This window comes from Canis lupus, chromosome 19 (assembly GCF_003254725.2).
Source record: "Canis lupus dingo isolate Sandy chromosome 19, ASM325472v2, whole genome shotgun sequence".
In the NCBI taxonomy this organism is placed as follows: Eukaryota; Metazoa; Chordata; class Mammalia; order Carnivora; family Canidae; genus Canis; species Canis lupus.
Window position 1 is genome coordinate 34,073,660 of NC_064261.1, and position 20,418 is coordinate 34,094,077.

General features: G+C 33.4%; 1 long non-coding RNA gene across 16 annotated transcripts in view; it reads right to left on the minus strand.

Annotated features, from left to right (window-relative positions):
* Positions 1-20,418, minus strand: part of LOC112648220 (uncharacterized) — a 191,404-nt gene that overhangs the window by 97,090 nt on the left and 73,896 nt on the right. For all 16 annotated transcript variants that reach the window (XR_007403907.1, XR_003128874.3, XR_003128862.3 and 13 more), the window contains exon 4: positions 14,326-14,445. This is a non-coding gene — a long non-coding RNA (uncharacterized LOC112648220). The remainder of the gene's footprint in view (positions 1-14,325; positions 14,446-20,418) is intronic.

Genomic DNA, 20,418 nt, shown 5'->3' on the forward strand with positions numbered 1-20,418 from the left:
GTCTCTGCCTCTCTCTCTCTCTCTGTGTGACTATCATAAATAAAATAAAAATTAAAAAAAAAAAAAGATGAATATCTGGTACACAGAAAAGAGGGCAAAAGGTCCAGACGCCAATGTTTTGAAAGAATTAAAGAGAGGCCACTTTCTCTACTATTGCATTGAACCACTATGAAATTATAACGACTTTGATCTGGGGAGTCTAAATACACAGCATCCTGTTCTAAATGTTAGCACTTTCATGGTAAATACCACATGAAATGCTGTGATGACTGGCATGAAAGCAATGTCTCATGCATGGAAATTCTATGTGTGGCAAAAAAAAAAAAAAAAAAGCCCTGATTAATAAGTACACTTGAGGCATTTGAAAACTCTTAGTAATACCTCTGATGGTTGTACATTTAGGAGAAGACTGTCAAAATCTGGGAAAACAACTTATAAAATAGATCAGAGTAGAGTGATATATACAAAATTATGCCTTTTTTTCTTCATCCATTTCAAATAATGATATCATGCCTTCCTGAAAACTATCTTAAATCTATACAATATGACATTAGGATAACTTATTAAGCAGGTAAAAATAGGCAGATAGGTAGATGCCCCATAATACATGACACATATAAACCAACTGCAAATTATACTTTTTAATTTTATGCCATTAATCTAATTTTAAGCCTTTTATATGAATATTTGATATTTGGGAGAGGGAATGATTTCTTGAAAAGCACTCAAAAAAGAGTAAAACACAAAATTAAATATTGAGGATATTGTCTATATCGCAATTAATATTTTCGCATAAACAAAAAAAACAAAACTCAAGGTTTTTTCAATATACAAAGAGAGGATTAGCATTCAAGATATCTGAACGACATTACAGATCAAAAGAAAAATAGTAAGAAACATAATTTAAAAAATGAGATAAGCAAGTAATTAGGAAATACATATGGCCAATTAGATGAATCTCTTATTTTGAATTGATCAGGGTTAGCAGCAAAAGCCATGGGACAGTAAATGAAGGGTGTTTTTCACATAAGTTAAGATTGCTTACCTGCTTTTTTCAGTACCCACCTAAAGCACAGGTACTTAATCCCACCTAAAGCAGAATATTCAGAATATTTACACTAAAATTTTAAAAGTCTATGATTACAAAATATTGTCAAGGATGAAAAAAAATAAGAATATTCACAAACTGTGACAATGTATCAGAAATTCCACCCTTAGCTAGCTATATTCCAAATAATCTATATGCAAAGTACATAATTATAGGAATATTTATTGTAGCACAGTTCAAGAAATTGGAAACATAAATGACCTTCAGAAATAAAATGGATATATAATTTGTGAAATAGCAATATAAAGTACTTAAAGTGAATGAACTAGATGACATATTAACATGAATGTTTCAAAATATAATGTAAAAAAAAACAGATTCAGAAAAATGCATATATATTAGCTCTTATTTATTAAAAGTCAAATATTATATAAAATGTATATGAGAATGCATATATAATGGAAAGTATGCATGTGTTATAAAATCCAAATTTCTTGTGGTGATTTCCTCTAGCGAGGAAGAGAGGCATTAAAACTATAGGGGTACCTGGGTGGCTCAGTCGTTGAGCGCCTACCTCCGGCTCAGTTCGTGATCCTGAGATCCTGGGATCAAGTGCCTCATTGGCCTCCACAAAGGAAGACTGCTTCTTCCCCTGCCTAGGTCTCTGCCTCTTTCTGTGTGTCTCTCATGAATAAATAAATAAAATCTTTTTTAAAAAGCCTATATATACATATATGATTTGTGAAAATTTCATACATTAGATGTACTCCAACTGGTTGGTGAGTACATTAAATATCATTGTGTTATAAATTCTAATCTTTTTGAGATGTCTCCTTAAATAAACTCATTTTAAAATAGAAGGATTAGAGGAGATATAAAGTTGCTATCATCTGGTTATAGATTAAATTTCATGAAATAAAAATATCACTTATCAAATATTAAGCTTTCTTTTTAAAAAAAATAAGCTTTCCTTTTATAGGTCACATATAAAAACATTGTCTAACAAATCTAAAAATTATATTAAATATATATATTTTATATATAGATAATATATAACTCATTTTCACTATAATATGTATATATGTTAGTACTATTAGTAGTTTTAATGTTGATTCAATGGAGCTATGTCCAAAATGCTAGAGTAAAAGTAAGTACCTATCACCATTTTAAGGAAAAAAATTACCTATCAATATGTTCCAATGACTTTGACAAACCACTTTTTTACTGTTAACTCAACAATAGAAAACCATGGAAAACAGTACATTAGACCTAATTAGATGAAGAATGTGAAAAATGGAGTCCCATTTCTGGCAAGAAGCCATTCACTTAAATTGATTTTCAAAACCACATCCTTCTCATCACCTTCTCTTGAGTTATGCAGACTATTCCATTCAGTTCCCTTCCCGAACTGGAGTTTCTCTAAATTCATTTGACTATGGATTTAATTTGCATCAGAATAAGAAAGAGCCACTTATATGTGATATTCTGGTAGAAGGTGAGAAAGTGAAGACATCCATCCAAGTAGCATCAGGGAAGTACAAGACAAGCCTGATTCCTATTCATAGTGGGACATTGGCTCCAATTGTGGGGTGCCTATCATGGACAGCCTATTTTGTGGAAGATTGAGGTCCCACAAATCTCTACATACTGGGAATAGAAATTTTAATAAGATTTCAGAAGAAATGTAAGTTTAGGAGAATATTCAGAAGTTATTGAAAGGAAAATTACCATCTTTTTTATGCAGTGCAAATGACAAAAAACATTGAATAAGTGAGTGTGTGTGTGCTTTGAAAATATTTCTGCATTGAGTTGTGTTGTTATGGATTCTTTATGTTATGTTTTGCTTCTGGTTTTGGTTTTCTTGGTATCCTAGCAGCTTTTATCATAACATTTTACATCAATCACTTTGAAACTGAGGACTCTAATTCCAACTTGTCAAGGACGAAGAGATGAAATGTGAGGAAACTACCTGACAAGAAGCAGATATTTGTGCACCAAGAAATGATATTCACTACTCCCATTGTGAATCAGATGTATAAAATTATGGCTGCCTTGCCTATGATTGACATTTGAAGGATTTTTTTCTACAAAAAGGCATCAGAGAAACATCTTTAATAAAACCCATGCCTCTCTGTTGGCCTATAGTTCACACAGTGATTCTACAATTCAGTTTTATACAAATGCATACATACCTAAATTCCAGATTTTATTTCCTCTGCTGTTTGTATGTGCTTTAATGCTACCATGTGTATTGTCTTGCAACTATAATTTAAATGTTAGGGCAATATACTTACTCTAAAGACCACTTCATATAACTACCTAGAGTTAGAGATTTGAAGGGGGTCCAACCAGAACAACTACTTGGCCAACTTTTATTTGATATATATATATATATATATACTTTCTCAACTGGTGTTTTTATTTGTAAAAGGTCATTGAATGCAAAATATCCTTTAAGTATATACCACATAATTCTTTGATCAGTCACTTCCCCAAAGTGTGGATGATGGTTAATTCTACATGTCAGCTTGATTGGATCATGGGATGCCCAGATACTTGATAAAAAATTATTCTGGGTATTTTTATGAGGATGTTCGGGATGAGATTAATATTTAAATCACAGATTGACCTTCATAATGTGGGTGAGCCTAATTCAGTTAGTTAAAAGCCTGAATAGAAAAAAGGGCTGAACTTTCCCTAAGAAAGATAGTTTTTACTCTGGGACATGAGCTTTATTCTCCCTTCAGAGTCAAACTGACATATCAGCTCAGCTATTCCTGAGTCTCAAAGCCTGCCACTTATCATTCTAGAACTTAAGCCATTGGCTCTGTACTGGGTCTTGATCTTGTTGATCCATGCTACAGATCTTGGATTTGACAGCCTCCACAGTCACAAGAGATAATTCTTTGTGATAAACCTCTTAGTCTCTCTGTGTATACATCCAATTGGTTCTTTCTCTGGAGAATCCTGACTAATGCAAATAAAATGTTAGATGAGTCTAGTGATTTAGTTTTCAGTGACAGACAGTATCAAAATTTTAAATAATAAATTGAGATTATTCTGTTGCTACTATAAGTCAAGAGAGAGAAACTCAGAAGAAACATGTAAAACAGATCACAGTAGACTAATATATACCAAAACAGATCAGAGTAGACTGATACATAGCAAATTATATTTTTTATCCACTTCAGGTAATGATGAATGAGATATTTGAGATGAAATTATTAACTATTTTGTCATACCTATTTGAAATTTTTGTGTTTATATTATTATTTTTTAAAGATTTTATTTATTTAATTGAGAGAGAGAGGGAGAGTGAGTAAGAGAGAGAATGATCAGAAGAGAGGGAAAAGTAGACTCCCTGCTGAGCAAGAAGCCTGACATGGGGCAGATATGATGACTCTGGGACTATTACCTAAGCGGAAGGCAGACGCTTTAACAACTGAGCCACCCTGGTGTTCTCTATTTGAAATTTTTAAACAATCATTTACTATTTTGCCAATAAAAAATAATGAATAAATAAATAAATAAATGTTTAGAAAGAGCTTCCAAATTTGCCAAATTTCACCAACATTTGTCTGTCATGACATCATTTAAAAAATTATTGTATAACCTTTATTCTTAATCTATCTTTGTGGGCTTACATGTTCTATTGATCTTTAAAGTTGAAATACAGTAAAAATATGTGGCTAAAATTTGAGAAGTAAACATTTTTTTCTGATTTAACATTCTTTCCTCACATGTAGCAGTATTATTTAAAGAAATCTCAATTTCAGAAAAGAAAAAAGTATAATGTTGCTTTTCCAACATTTTTAGAAAATACAACAAAAAGGCATAAGTGTAATAAGAATTTCATTTTCTGTGAATTCCAGCTTAATGTAAATCTAAGACCTAAATATAGAATATAGTCAAATCTTACTATTTGAGGAAAAGCTGCATCTGCAAAAATTCAGAATTAAAAATAACTTTAAAACCATTAAAAAGCTAAAATAAGCTAATTTTTAAAAAAAGATTTTACATATTTATTCATGAGAGACACAGACAGAGAGGCAGAGAAACGGGCAGCAGGAAAAGCCTGCTCCCTACAGGAGTCCGATGTGGGGCTCCATCCCCTGATCATGCTCTGAGCCAAAGGCAGACGATGCTCAACAACTGAGCCACCCAGGTGCCCCTAAAATAAGCTCATTGATATTTATAAGACACACTACCCAAACAATAGCAGAAACACTTTTCAAGTACATACTGAACACATAATGAGACAGGGCATATTCTACACTATAAAAGGAGTCTCAATATTTTCATTGGATTTAAATCACGCAACATATATTATCTGCCTAAACCGGAACTAAATTGGTAATTAATAGCAAGAAGCTTTCTGGAAATTCCCTCATATATTAACAGAAAGAAATCAATTTCTAAGGTTCAGCTAAAGCAATGCTTAGAGGAAAAAGCGTAGAATTGAGCACATTCATTTAAAAAAGAGAGATAGAGAGCATTCATATTAATGACCTAACTACCTTAGGAAGCTAGAAAAAAAGAAAAAAGAGAGAAAAAACAAACTAAAATTAAACAAAAGAAGAGAAACAATAAATATAAAGGCAGAAAACAATGAAATAGAAACCAGAAAACTAATAGAGAATACTAATGCAGCAAAAAGATTTTTCTTTGGGAAGATCAATAAAATTCACAAACTTCCTGCCAGGCTAATCACAAAATATGAGAAAAAACATAAGTTATCAATGTCAAGAAAAAAGGAGGGGACATCATTGTGAAACTTCTGACTTTAACAAGTTGATAAAGGAATGGTATGAGGATCTATAGGTCAGTGTATTCAAAAGTAAAGATGAAGAGACTCCTAACTCTGGGAAACGAACTAGGGGTGGTAGAAAGGGAGGTGGGCAGGGGGTGGGCGTGACTGGATGACGGGCACTGAGGGGGGCACTTGATGGGATGAGCACTGGGTGTTATTCTATATGTTGGCAAATTGAACACCAATAAAAAATAAATTTATTAAAAAAAAGTAAAGATGAAATGGACAAATACCTTGAATGACACAAACTACCAATCTCATTCAACAAGTAATATACAACTTAAATATTTGTTTGTCTATGAAAAAGACTGATATGTTAGATACAATTTTTACACAAAACTCCTGTGTCAGATGACTTAGAAATAAGGAAAAGATATTTGTTCTTATCTCTTCTATTAAAAGTTGTATTGAAGATTTAACTAGTATAGTGAAAGTAGGGAAAATAAAACCATAGATTTGAAAGCAATAATTAAATGTCTTTATTCATAGATGACATGATTATCTATGTAGAAAATTCTAAGAATTTACAAAAAAATATATTATAACTAGTAAGTATGTCTGGAAAGGTTGGAAGATATGAAATCAAAATGCAAATATAAATTGCATTTCTATATACTGGTAATCAATCATTGGAAATCAAATAACCTAAAAAATACATTTCATAAATGAATTGAACAAAATATATAAAAGATCTCTGACCTAAAATAAATAAAATGGATTAATATCTAAATGAATGCAGAGATATATTAAGCTGATTCCTTAAAGACACATTTTTGTGTTAGGGTTCTCCAGAGAAAAAGGAGCAACAGGAGATTTTAGAGAGAGAGAGAGAGATTTATTATAGGACTTAGTTCACATGATTGTAGAGGCTGAGAAGTCCCACAATAACTGCAAACTTCAAAACCGGGAAGCTGGTTGTGTAATTTAGTTTGATCCTAAGGCCTGAGAATCAGGGGAGCTGGTATTGTTCCAGTCCAAATAGAAAGGCCCAAATATCAGGAGTGCCAATGTCCAAGGGCAAAAGAAAGTAAATGTCCCAACTGAAGCAAATAGAGCAAACTTGCCCTTTCTCCTTCTTTTTGTTCTATTCAGACCATCAACGAATTGAATGGTGCACACTCCCATTGGAAAGGACAATGTTCTTTACTCATTGTACTGACTCAGATGTTAACCTTTTTCACAAACACACTCACAGACATGTCCAGAAATAATGTTTTACCAGGTATCTGGACATCCTTTAGTCTAGTAAGATTGACACATAAATTTAATAATTAAAATTATTAAGAGCCAACTGTCCCCTACTATATCTATAGAGTCATTACCATTCCAATTAAATTTTTAACAGACTTGTATGGAAATTGTCAAGCTGATTCTAAAGTTTACATGGGATTTCAAAAGCGCTAGAAAAGGAAACTATTTGAGATGATTTATACTTAAGTAAAACTATAAAAAGTAGACTTTTTCTTATCACTGCCTTTTTTTATGAATGAGATCAAAAATATCAAGGAGCTACAACTTTAAAGACAGTTTCATTTCTTTCATATAAACTGACACCTCCTATGATATGACATTTCCTGAAAATTAATGGGAGCTTCCTGAATCTGAGTATCTCCATACATGACCCGCAAACCATCCAGATCAATAGAGGAAACAGAAAACCATCCATAACCTTTGCCTGAAATGAGTAAGAGAGAGAGAATACTACAGCTCCAAATTATGTGAGTGATGATATAAACATCTCATTTTATTCCACAGTCAGTTGCATCTGCAATGCAGAATCAGGATTTAATGGAGATTTCTCAGGAAAAGGAAAGTCCTACTCTAAAGGAAAAAATTATTTCAAGCTGAGGCTAAGTTGGTCAGATCAATGGCCACAGGAAAATTGATAAGAAGGGGCACAACTTTTGGGAGGAGGGAGGTGACTTAGATGGCAAAAGTTTCCCTCAGAACTTTAGTAATGAAGGTAAAGAAGGATATAGTAGTCAAAATTAAGTTTTCTACATAAAAAATTCACAAAATCAACCCTCTCTATCAATGAACCACCAAAAACTAAAGAAGCTGCCTTCCAACAGCAAAGAAGATCCTTTATCCATAATTTGGCCAAACCCCTCAACCCTGCCTATGTTGAAACAACTGTCATTACTGATCTCAGAAAATACAAAATGTATGAAAATAAGCACAAAATGGCAGGTAATATATAAAAGTAAAACTACAACAAAGACAAAAAAAAATCAAATGCTAAATAATCACCTAAGTCACAACAATAAGGCAGAGAAAACCTGTAACATATCACATAACCTAATTTTAATGCTATCAAACTAGCCTTTGTAGATATGAATCAGACAGAATTCAAAAATCTCTTGAAAAAAATCAGCAATACATGGAAAAAAAAAAGAAACTTTGACTACAGTGAGAAATAGATATTTTTTTTCAAGATGGAAGTCTATTGCAGATGACTTTATTTTTTGTTGTAAACAAAAAATAACCATAGCCCAGTCTGTAGGGATATATCACCTTTTACATTTTAGGTGAATTATAAATCGCCATATCTGTATTGGACTAATATTTGATATTTAGGTTTAAATTCAGATTCAAGGAACAGAGATCACCCATGGGCCATATACTACTCCTCTACACTACATGCTGACTCATTTAATTCTCATTAATTCCTTCTGGTGGGTGTTTTAGTTTCTATTTTGTAGATGAAAATCTGAGAAACAGCAAATTAAAGGTATATGCTCAAAGTTTCACAGCTTAATGCCAAGCCAGATTTAAATCCAGTTCTCTATATGCCCAATGTTCCCTTCATTTTATTCTGAGAATCTCAATCTATTACACTCTATAAACTGTACATTTCATAGGTAGTCAGGTATAAATAACTGCTTTTTAAAAATTTAACTGAGTTTCTCATATATTAAATGCTAAACAATTGTCATGAACACCAAAAAATGTTGGATAGAAAAAGGAGATTATCATGATTACCTCTGAAATTGAATTCCAGGCAGAGTAGCAGTGACATGATTGAAAATGGGCATCCAGTTGCAGCTTAAGATGTACAAATTGTAAGAAAATACTAATCCCGTCCTGACGATAAGAACAGGGCAGAAAATCTACAAATTATAATTAGTTTGCTTCTTTCTTAACATCCATCACAGAGCTGAGGGGAGGGATGACAGGGACACACATAACACACATACACACACGAGTAAATGGCACACACACACACATCAGTCCGTGGCTGATTTCATTCTTAGCAGAACATGGCAAGGAACCACAGTGGCAAAGAAGAAAGAAGATAACATTTTTAACACATTTTTAAAGCTATCTTAAGGGTTGGTGCAATGGTTTGCAGTCCCCAAACACAAAAAGTGAGCACTCTCTTGCCAGCTCTTTGCATGAAGCTTCACTGCATGCTCATGAGAAAGACTGAGTGTAGGGCTACGAGTGAGAGTAATGAGAGTAGAGTGAGAGTAGAAAAGCTATGAGACCTCATCCAAACCACAAGCACAGCAACCCCGGTGAAGGCTGAGGAAAGGATTGAGAACTCAAACATCTGAGCCTTACGTGAAGCATGAATTTGCTGTCATTTGAAGCTGGAGGGAGGCCCTGAGGAAGACCTCTCTCCCTTTAGTACAGGTATATGGTACCTCTTAAAATCTGAAGGGAGGGCAAAAGAACTTCAAGTCTAGAGGCATATATGAGGCTTTATTCTGAGTACAGGGAAGCAGGCAGCAGTAACGGAGTAGACAGGAGAGGTGAAAGAAATGCAGTGTATGGAGTCTGCAGAAGGCTGAGAGTAGGGCCGAGAAATGAGACCAATATTCCAGACCAATATATTTACAATAGTATACATATACATAAAACACTTAGGAGTAAATGTAACAAAAGCTGTTCAATAAAAAACTAGAAAACATTGTTGAAAAAATTAAAGATGATCCATTAAATTGATAGATCATATCTATTAAACAGATGAAGCAGTATGGTTCAGCTTTCAATGTTCTCCAAATTGACCTATATTTCAGTTTTATTACATCAAAATTCTGACAGGTACATTTTGTAGCAATGCATGAGTGCAAGGGAAAAATACAAAACTGCAAATGATACAGGTTATATACAAAAGGATGTTGGAAAAGATTGGCTTATATTATCAGATTAATTATCAGTAATTAAGATGGAAAAGTATCAGCTAAAGGACAGAGCTGAATTGAAAAATATTCAAGATTCCAGAAGTAGATCCGTCCATACAGAATGAATAAAGAATGAAAGTATAAACATGTAGAAAAAAATTGCAGAGGACTTGGGAGCCTAGAGTCACCAAACATCTTCTGGAAGGATGGGGTGGGTGAGAGCAGAAAGCACAACAATAAAATTTCAAAATGATAAACTGGGACTTCACTATCATTAATACCTTGTATATGCCCAAAGAGATAATCTAGTAAATTGAGAGAGAAGATGCAAATTGGAAAAATATATGCATAAATACATATCTAAGAACTTGTAACCAGAATACAGAAACAACTCTGGCAATTCATTTCCAGGTTTTTTCATCAAGCCAAATGGAAATTCTATACCCGTTAAATAAAAACATCTCATTTCCCTTCCCCCAGTTCTCAATAAGCTCAGTTCTACTTTCTGTCTAAGAAATTGCCTATTCTCGTTATTGCATATGAATGAAATTGTACAATATGTATCCTTTGGGTCTGGCTCTTTTCCCCTCTCTCCCAGGAGTTCCCTCTACCAAGAAAAGACTAGGGACTGAAAGACTCTACTCCGTAAGAATAAAGAATTATCTGTAGCATCAATGTCCTAGAAGCAAAAGGAACCTGAATCAAGTGCACTCAACTCTAAATTAGATACTTCCTTATCAAGACCAAAGTAATATGAATAAAATTCCAATGTGCCATGCATTATTAAAATATGAGGAAATACACAGAAATTTTTTGAACTCTAGTCAATAACTTTCTTCTGGTACAAATGTATTGTTTTGAAACTACTGTCTGGCAGGAGTTAGGAAAGATACATGATTATATATTTTAATTAATTGTATATTTTATTAGCAATTAGTGTTTTAAAAATAAGAAAAAAATACTATAATGTGATCAAGTATCTAAATTTTTAAAAATGTATATTATTAATATAAATTTAGATCAATATAACTTTACAAAACTAGAATTAAAAATAAAAACCTATTTTTTTCTAGGTTTTCCCACTGAAATGGCCATTCTGCAATGTCCTCAATACTCAGATACTGATATCTATTTTTCTGTAAATTTGCCACAAAAAATATAGCATTCTCTAGAGAACTGTTTATTTTTTTCATTCCAATTCCGAGGCAGAAGGACACAGAGGAGAGCATGATACACTCAGTCATGCCAGAAGCTAAGAGACTTTCAAAGACTATTCAAATATGGCAAAAAGACACAAAAGCCAGTCCAAAGGGAACCTCTACTGCTACATAAAGTTGATATAATTTGAATATGAATACAGTAAGGGCTTAGTTAATTAACATATATGAAGTCTGAAAATCCTTAAACCCATAGTTATACACTATCTTTTAAAGCTATGTAATCTTAAGATTATAAAATAATGGCAAATACCATGACATTTGAAGGTCTTTAAGTTGTCTTTCTTAGGATTTATCAAATTTATCATTCTTTAGATTAAAAGAGGAATAAAACCACACTTAATACACCTTTAGAGTCCATCAACTAGTGGCAGTTTGTCTTCTTAACAGTAAACTGCAGAATCTAAAAAAGAAGTACAGTGTTTTTCCAGGAGAATGAAATGAGATCTGTGTTAATTAAAATTTCTAAACTGAATATATGACAGGAACTGTGTGTGTGTATGTGTACGTGTATGTGTGTAACACCAATTTCCTCATTTTATTCTTCACTCTGTGCATCTGAAAGCTTTACATACATTATTCCATTTATTTATACAATTACAAATGTGCCTTTCAAAGGTTTTCATTCTCATCATCATAGACCCTTGTAGAAATTCCATGTCTTCAGAGTTCAGAAAGACAGAGCTTTTGCTAAATAGCAGTAAACTGGTTTAAGAAAATAAAAACCTATCATGAGTCCTAAATTACTGTTACCCTCCTAGATAAGCAAAAATCCAGCTTGCACAAGCATGGTAAATCTGTGGGATGTTGAAGAAGGCAACCTGGTCAAAACAGAGAGCTACATGATGTGCAGAAATAAACACAGTCCACCAAAATGAGAACAAATGGAAGCTAACTACTCAGAATTTGCTATAGCAAGGGAGTCAGCCTCCATCACTTGTTTGGCAGAAATTCAAACGCTTTGCTAGGGTGTGTGGTTGGCTCAGTTGGTTAAGCTTCTGACTCTTGATTTTGATTTAGGTCCTGATTTCAGGATCTTGTGATAAAGCCCCCCATCAGGCTCAAGCTCCACACTCAGCAAGAAATCTTTCTCTCTCTCTTTCTCTCTGCCCCTCCCCACCCTCCACCATACTCATACCTGCACACTCTCTCTCTCTAAAATAAAGAAATAAATCTTTATTTTTTTAAGATTATTTATTTATTTATTCATGAGAGATATATAGAGAGAGGCAGAGACATTGGCAGAGGGAAAACCAGGCTCCTCGAAGGGAACCTGATTTGGGCCTCGATCCCAGGACCTTTGGATCATGACCCCAGCCAAAGGCAGACCCTCAACCATTGAGCCACCCAGGCATCCCAGACATAAATCTTTAAAATAAACAAATGCTATGCAGGACATTGGAAATTGTATAGCACAATAAATTAGAGGAGTGAGACTTCAGGTATATTCTGATTGGAGATTTTTGACATGTGGAGACTGAAGGTGGGCTAAGGGCAAGTGGGATGCGTTTCATGACAGATTTGGGGAAGCTATTCAGCTTTCTCTGGTTAGTACTGAATTGGATATGGGAGTAAAAATAGGGAAGTTGGCAATCATTGACCAACCCATGGCAATTATGGACTGATTACTATAGACATTGTGGTCTTCCTATATAGGTCTAAGTTCCAGTAGCACTATGGTCCAGCCATGTTCCACATGTACAGTCAGATTCTTACTGTGATTTATTTTTAAAAAATTGGATAGAAATGAAGGCCCTTGAGAATCAAGGGAAATTTAGGGAAAATTCTAATTTTCAAACTGATCACAATATTATCACACAAATGAAGTTTTACTTTTGGAATAGTGAAAGAATTGGATGTTGTTTTGGGTTGAGAGAAAAGGATGAGTAAAGACTAATATAAGTTTATAATTTAAGTTATTCAAGCAAAGTTCTCTCATGATATATGTTTAGCCTGCAGGTATAGGGGTCTTCTATCTATTTCTCAATGTTCTAACTAAACTGTCTAACTAACTAAACTGTCAGCAAAAATAAATATCTGCTGTCTATTTAAATTTCTTCACTCTACTGATCAGCAATTTCATTGTCATCTGAGCACCACCAGACTATTCCTCTAATTCCCTCTCCTAAAATGTTTAATCATCACTGAATGAAGCAGAGTTGATCAGTCACATCAGAATTTATTTTATCTTTGGATGATTCAAAGCAGTCACTTGCTTTTTCTGTTCTCTGTTAGTGGCCAGGCTTTTGGAAGTTTCCATTTCTATGTCTCCACAAGAGATAAATGGAAAATCCCAAAGCATAAATGAAATGTTTAATAGGGGCTAAAATTTAAAATACTGGAGGGATGCCTGAGAGACTCAGTTGGTTAAACAGCCAACTCTTGATTTTGTCTCAGGTCATGATTTTAGGGTTGTGAGATGGAGCCCCATCTTGGGTTCCACATTCCAAAGTCTGCTTGAGATTCCCTCTCTCCCTCTGCCCTTTCCCACATGCAATCTCTTGCTAAGATATTTTTTTTTTTTTTGCCTTAGGAAGCTTTATTATGGGGATTTGATGGAAAAAAATCACAGAGATAAAATCTTTTAAAAATTAAAGTTCTAGAGAAAATCTTATCTTTGGATTATCAGAAAATTTCATTTTTCCAAAAAAGCTATGTTCCTCATCAATACTGACAACTTCTTTTCTATACTCAAAAACACATTTTTCAAAAAGGCAAATGTAAATAATGCATAATATCTAAAACATAACATGAACATATATTTTTTCTGGCACGTTGGAAATGACCATGTTAAAATTCTTAAAATTTTTCATTATTTTTATTCCATGAAAAATATAAATACCTAATGAAAAATACCAATACCTAATGAAAAATACCTTTAGAAAACCCACAGGATGTAGTTTCTAATTACAGGCATACTCAGAGATTTTGAGGGTTCAGTTCCAGACCACCACAATGAAACAAACATCATAATAAATAAAGCAAGTCAAATGAATTGTTTGGTTTCCTAGTGCATATAATACTTACACCGTAGTCTACTAAATGAGCAGTAACATTATCTCTAACAAGGTGTACCTAACATAATTTAAAAATGCTTTATTCTTAAAAAATGCTGATCATCACCTGAGCTTTCAGGGAGTTGTAATCCTTTTGCTGGTGGTGGGGCGGGTCTTCTCTTGATGTTGATGGCTGCTGACTGCTGAGGGTGGTGGTGGATGCTGAAGGTTGGGTGGCTGTGGCCATCTTTAAAAGTAAGACAACAGTGAACTTTGCTATATCAATCAACTCTTCCTTTTAAGAACAGTATCTCTATAGCATTCCTTGCAGTTTGATAGCATCTTATCCACAGTAGAACTTCTTTAAAAATTGGAGTCAATCCTTTCATACCCTGCTGCTTCATCGACTAAGTTAATGTAATACTCTAAATCTTCTGTTGTCACTTCAACAGTTTCACAGCATCTTCACCAAGATTCCATCTCAAGAAACCATTTTCTTTGTTCATTCATAAGAAGCATCTCCTCATCCATTCAAGTTTTATAGGAAGCGCAGCAATTCAATACTCTTTTGTGCTGGGGCTAGCAGTTCCTATTGATGATTCTCACCACCCAGTACCTTTGTATGCCCCTCGGTCCATGAGTGCCTAGAATTCATTTTTGATCAACACTAGGTCTTAAACCTATAAGAAAAGTGATTTACTCTAAAACCCTTTGGAATGGGAGGCCTGAAGCTCTTTATATATTTCCTAATTTGACATGCTTTACTTTTGGATATAAGACGATACAGCTTTCAATGAATTGAGTAATGAGAGGTTAAAGATAGAATGACATGATTTTTTTAAAGGTTGAAAAGAAACCAGGAAAAAATATCTTGTGTTTTTTTTTTTAAGTAAGTGAGCAATAAAAATTTATTGTGTCCATCAGCTGATACTTAGGAATCATTAACAGCAGTTAATAATTTCAACTTTATTTTTATTTTTTTAAGATTTTATTTATTTATTCAGGAAAAACACGGGGTGGGGGAGTGGGGCAGAGACATAGGCAGAAGGAGAAGCAGGCTCCATGCAGGGAGCCTGATGTGGGACTCGATCCTGAAACTTGATCCGAAGGCAGATGTTTAACCACTGAGCCACCCAGGCATCCCAATATTTTCAACCTTAATTCATTCTTGAGTATTGTGAATGAAAGTGCTCTTGCCAAAAATGATGGATAACCTTTTTTCGTTGTGTGTGTGTGTGTGTGTGTGTGTGTGTGTGTGTGAAAATGAGGGAGTAATTAATGTTTGCTGTATGCTCTATGACTTTTTTAATCAGATAAAGAGAACTTTAACACATTACCAAATTCCATCAACAACTCAGAATGCACCCAGAAGTTCTTCTCCTACTTGCTTTGTTTTTGGAGGGGTTGAGGGATTGACTTAATTTTCAAGACACGACAGAAAAATGGCTGAGAACACAGATTCGGCAAATAGCCCACCTATAGTTGAATACTGGCTGAGCTAGTTTGCAAGCCCAGTGTTGTTTTAACTAAAGGCCCATCCTCTTTCCACATCGCTTTTTCTTTTTAATATAACATTTTAGTCAGTAGAATTGAAACACTGCTCAAATGTAAATGCATATTTTTCCGCAGAGCCACAATGAGATAGACCAATTATAAATAGCAATGTGTTCTGAAAGAACTAAACTTTTTCATGTTGCTCAGGTTCAGTGAGTATTACAAATGAAATCAGTTGAAATATGATGATACATAGCTGTAGGACTGCTATAAACACTTTAGGCTTCACAATTTACTGTTAAAATTCGTCTAATTTTCATCTCAAAGCTGTTGCAAATGCATAGCTGAATGAATCAGTCAGTTGTTGATTTTTCACTGTGGAATTCAATAGTACATTTGCAATTATATCAATGCAAATTTCCTGAAAAAATTTTTTTTTTCCTAAAGAAAGTCCAGACTATTCTTGTGGTTTCTTAATAGTCACAGAAACATGTGCACATTTATATACCTTGATATCTCCATTGAAAATTGTAATCAAACTCTTTTTTACTTTTAAAAATTGTCATTTTATATTAATGAAAAAATGATCAATTGATAACCATTTACTGTTCAGTCTGACAGGAAGCATCTGAAGTAAAGAAAGATCAATATATATTTTTCTGGAATATTTTACATTTTTTGTGTTTTCCAAAGATTGCCAATGTCAGCAAATAAGTTAGGAAAGAACAGGTCTTTAAGTTACATATTTGGTGTTAAACTAATAGGGCTAAGGTTTTTAATTCCTTTCAATCAGAATTCCAATGGCACATTATGATTGTTCTTATTATCATAACACCAAACCAACCAATAGCACTTAAATGGTTTTATTATAGACTTTGACCATAAAGAACAGTTAGTGATATTTCATATAAGAAGTAGCTCTTTCATCCATTCACAAAGGAAGTTTCTGTTAGGTTTCAATCTAAACATTAATTGACATATGTGTTTACTACCCTGTTTGCCTATTACTTTATTTCCAAACACAGAATTAGTAAGAATTTCTCTCTGCCTTTACTGAATAAATGACCTCAAAATCATTAAAAAGTTATCACTTAAAAGGAATAAGTAACTAATAAACCACGATGAATTGTTCCTACCTGTGATTCAAAATCCAATGCTCTACCAATATTCTAAATAGGTGGGTGACAAGGAAACAACAAAATTCAAAACAAAAAAGTTGTTCATTTTGAACTACTGGCTTATCCACTAGGGACTGTAGGCACAGTGCTCAAGGTAATTTTAGGGACCCCTAGGAAAGACCTGATTTTCATTTCTTTTGAAATCAGAAGAAAAAATTAATAGTGTAATACTGATGAAAATATAATAGTAATTTGATTCTGGATTACATTCATCTTCATACCAATACAATTGTAATATATAATTTTTAGTACTTTTATTGAAGAAGGTATCCCTGCAGGCAAAAAGGGCTTAGTTTCATGGTAGTCATAATGGAACTTTTCTACTGGTTATAAATTTTAAATAATGATTTGAATAAAGGAATAATTAATTAAAGTTAAATAAATTTGAGTTGTCTGTATAAAGTACTGGGTTGCCAATACTAAGTTGTCAAAATTTAAGTATCTGAAGATTTAATTTACATTAGTCAGCTTTATGTAAATTGGTCTTTAAAATTATACTAAAGAAACCTGATTCACTTAAAATGGTATAAAAATGTTCAGAAATGGTCTTTGATTCTTCCATAATCAAATTTTGAGGAGCATATTTTTTGACTGGAAAAGGCAAAAACAAATAAACTAAAATAGTGCTAAACAAAATATTGTTTTCTAATGTATGCCCCATAAACTCTGATGTTTGTATAAGGGCATTTATTAGAACATAATGTTGAAATGTTGCAATCTATCTCAAGGAAATTTTTTAGTGCAATATCAACAAATAAATATTAAATTGCAAGCATGGATTAATGGCAAGAAATGATCATAAATAAAAGTATGGTAGTGGTAGGCAAGGAACAACTCATGCAGATTTAAACAGTTATCCTCAAAAGAACTTTTTTTAGTCCAGCCTAGAGAAAAGTTCTGGGAACCAGACATTCATTCAACTCTCATTTATTAAATAGTATATATTGGTTAGCTACAACTCCAACTAAAGAATAAAAATACTGCTTTAATAAGAGACATTTATTTATCTGGGAAGAGACTAGCTTCAATATAATCAGACCTTCACGTTTTTTAGTTAACTTACAAAAAGTATTATCCAAATGTCAGAATTTAATGTATCAGCTTTACAAATCTTAATTTTTTAATACATAGAGTTTTTAAGATTTATTTATTTATTTATTTTAGAGAGACGGAAAGGGGCAGAGGGGGAATAGAATCTCAAGCAGACTCTCTGCTGAGTGGGGAGCATTACACAGGGCTCCATCCTAGGACACTGAGAACATGAGCTGAGCCGGAAATAGAGTCAGAGGTTTACCAACTGAACCACCCAGGCACATGTAATCATAGATTTTAAAGATAATAAGAAAATTGCTAAATTAGATAAAGCAAATCTTCCTTTCAACATTATAAACTCATCATTAAGTTTACCATCTAAATACAACATTATGTCTATTAGTACAAGGATCTGATGTGTGTTTAATAAATGAAATTATTTAGTTTTAGCTTTGGGGAATATATGACATTGTAAGTTCATTCAAGTTCAAAAAATGTAATTTTGACAAGAGATGTTGCTTTTATGACAATTCAATTACTTTGTAGCTTGGCTCTTTTATTTTCACCAACAAATTTGGATATTTAAAAGGGAAGTAGGAAAAAATGTTAGTAAAACCAAATACTATTCAAATAAGTTACCTAGGGATGTCTGGGTAGCTCAGCGGTTGAGCATCTGCCTTCAGCTCAGGGTGTGATCCCAGAGTCCTGGGACTAAGTCCCATATGGGGCTCCCTATGGGAAGCCCGTTTCTCCCTCTGCCTATGTCTCTGCCTCTCTCTCTGTGTTTCTCATAAATAAAAAAGTAAAATATTTAAAAAAAAAAACAAGTAAGTTACCAGAATGCTTACTATGTACAAGTATCTTAGGCAGAGAACATACATAAGTTTTTGCTGTTGTCATGATTGTATTTCAAAATAATTTTGGATTTCGTGTGGAGAATGGTTTCAGCCAAATAAAGACTGGGATCTTGGTGAATGTATTGGCAGTAGTAATGAAGATTAAAATAAACTTGATAAAGAGATTTTGGAAATATAATTTTAAAAATCATTGGATTGATTAGGTCTCAGGGAAAGGATAAAAGGCAGAGCCAACATGGACTAGGAAACTGTTTACTTAAAAGTTGATTATGTTTCTAACTAGTAAAGTGATTAAAAGATTTAGATACATTTTGGGTGGGAGGGTAAAACATGATGAGTTCTCAGTTCATATTTTAAGTTTGACACCTGTTCAGTAAGCAGTTGGCTATGCCAGGCTAGAACTAATTCAGGGAAAGAAATATTGATGGAAGAAAGAAATACAAATACATCTCACCAATGGATGTGAATAGAATCACACATACGGAGATGACAATCAGAGGAAACACTAACATTTGAGATAAAGGAAAAAGAACAAATGAATAAGATTATAAATGTGTTACTGAGGAGTTGGATTCAATACCAACTCCCCCCAAAACATTTTCAGAATGATGAAATTGTCAAAAATTATAAAAATTAGAGTTACCCACAGGATTTTGGAAGAAACTGAACATGAATAACCTTTGCCACAGTAGTTTTGTGAAGCAAAAACTAGACTGCAATGGGTTGAGAACTCTATGGGAAAGGAAAAAAAAAAACAGAAACACAAAATATCAAAAAGGTTTTAATAATGCTCAGCTCCCATGATATATTTTTTCCCTTTATAGCTCTTAGAGGGAAGAAAAGATTCATAGGATCAAAGGCTTATGGTTGGAGAGAGGAACAAGAAAGATCAAAGTATGTTTAAATGATGATGGGGAAGAGCCATTAGAGAAAAAAAAATTGAGAAGAGAGTGAAAAAATGATCAGTTATTTCACAATACAAGAAGAGACACATTTTAGAAAAGTTTGTTCTATATTTTCCTTTGTGACAATGGGGAAAGACAAGGAAGATTGTATAGATGGAGGCAGAGTATTAAATATTGAAGGACTTTCGCCTACAATGAAAGTATATTGATGAGTACAATGATAATAAAAACATTAAGAAAAACATTAAGTATGTATATGGTGCTTACTGTATACCTTCCATGGTTCTGAGTATAATATTTTTTTTCTGTAGAAGGTAAATGAGATTTTTCTCTTTAGAATTATGTTATTTGCATGTAGGTGTGTAATAGGAGTAGAAGTAGAATAGGGGTAGGAACTAGAAAAGATGAGACAATATGAAATAGTAACTGGAAAATTACTGGATAGTATTGAGTGTCCAGTAGGACTAGGCAGCAGGAATCTATAAGGTCACAAAGCTAAGTGGTTAGAAGATTTTCCTCAGCTTTGCTTAGAAGCTCCTGTAAAAAAGGGAAAGGTAGAAATTGAGAACTCTCTCTTGTTAGAGTGCTCCAGGTACAAGTGAGGTCTGAGGTGTGCAATATCAGAGATAAAGGTTCATAAGGAAATGGAGTCAGAAGTAGTCTTGCAGAATGGAGGAAGGAACAGGTGTCAGTGAAGTTAAAGAAAAACAGAGGAATACTGATAATAATATGAGGCCGCTGTCCTAGACTGAAC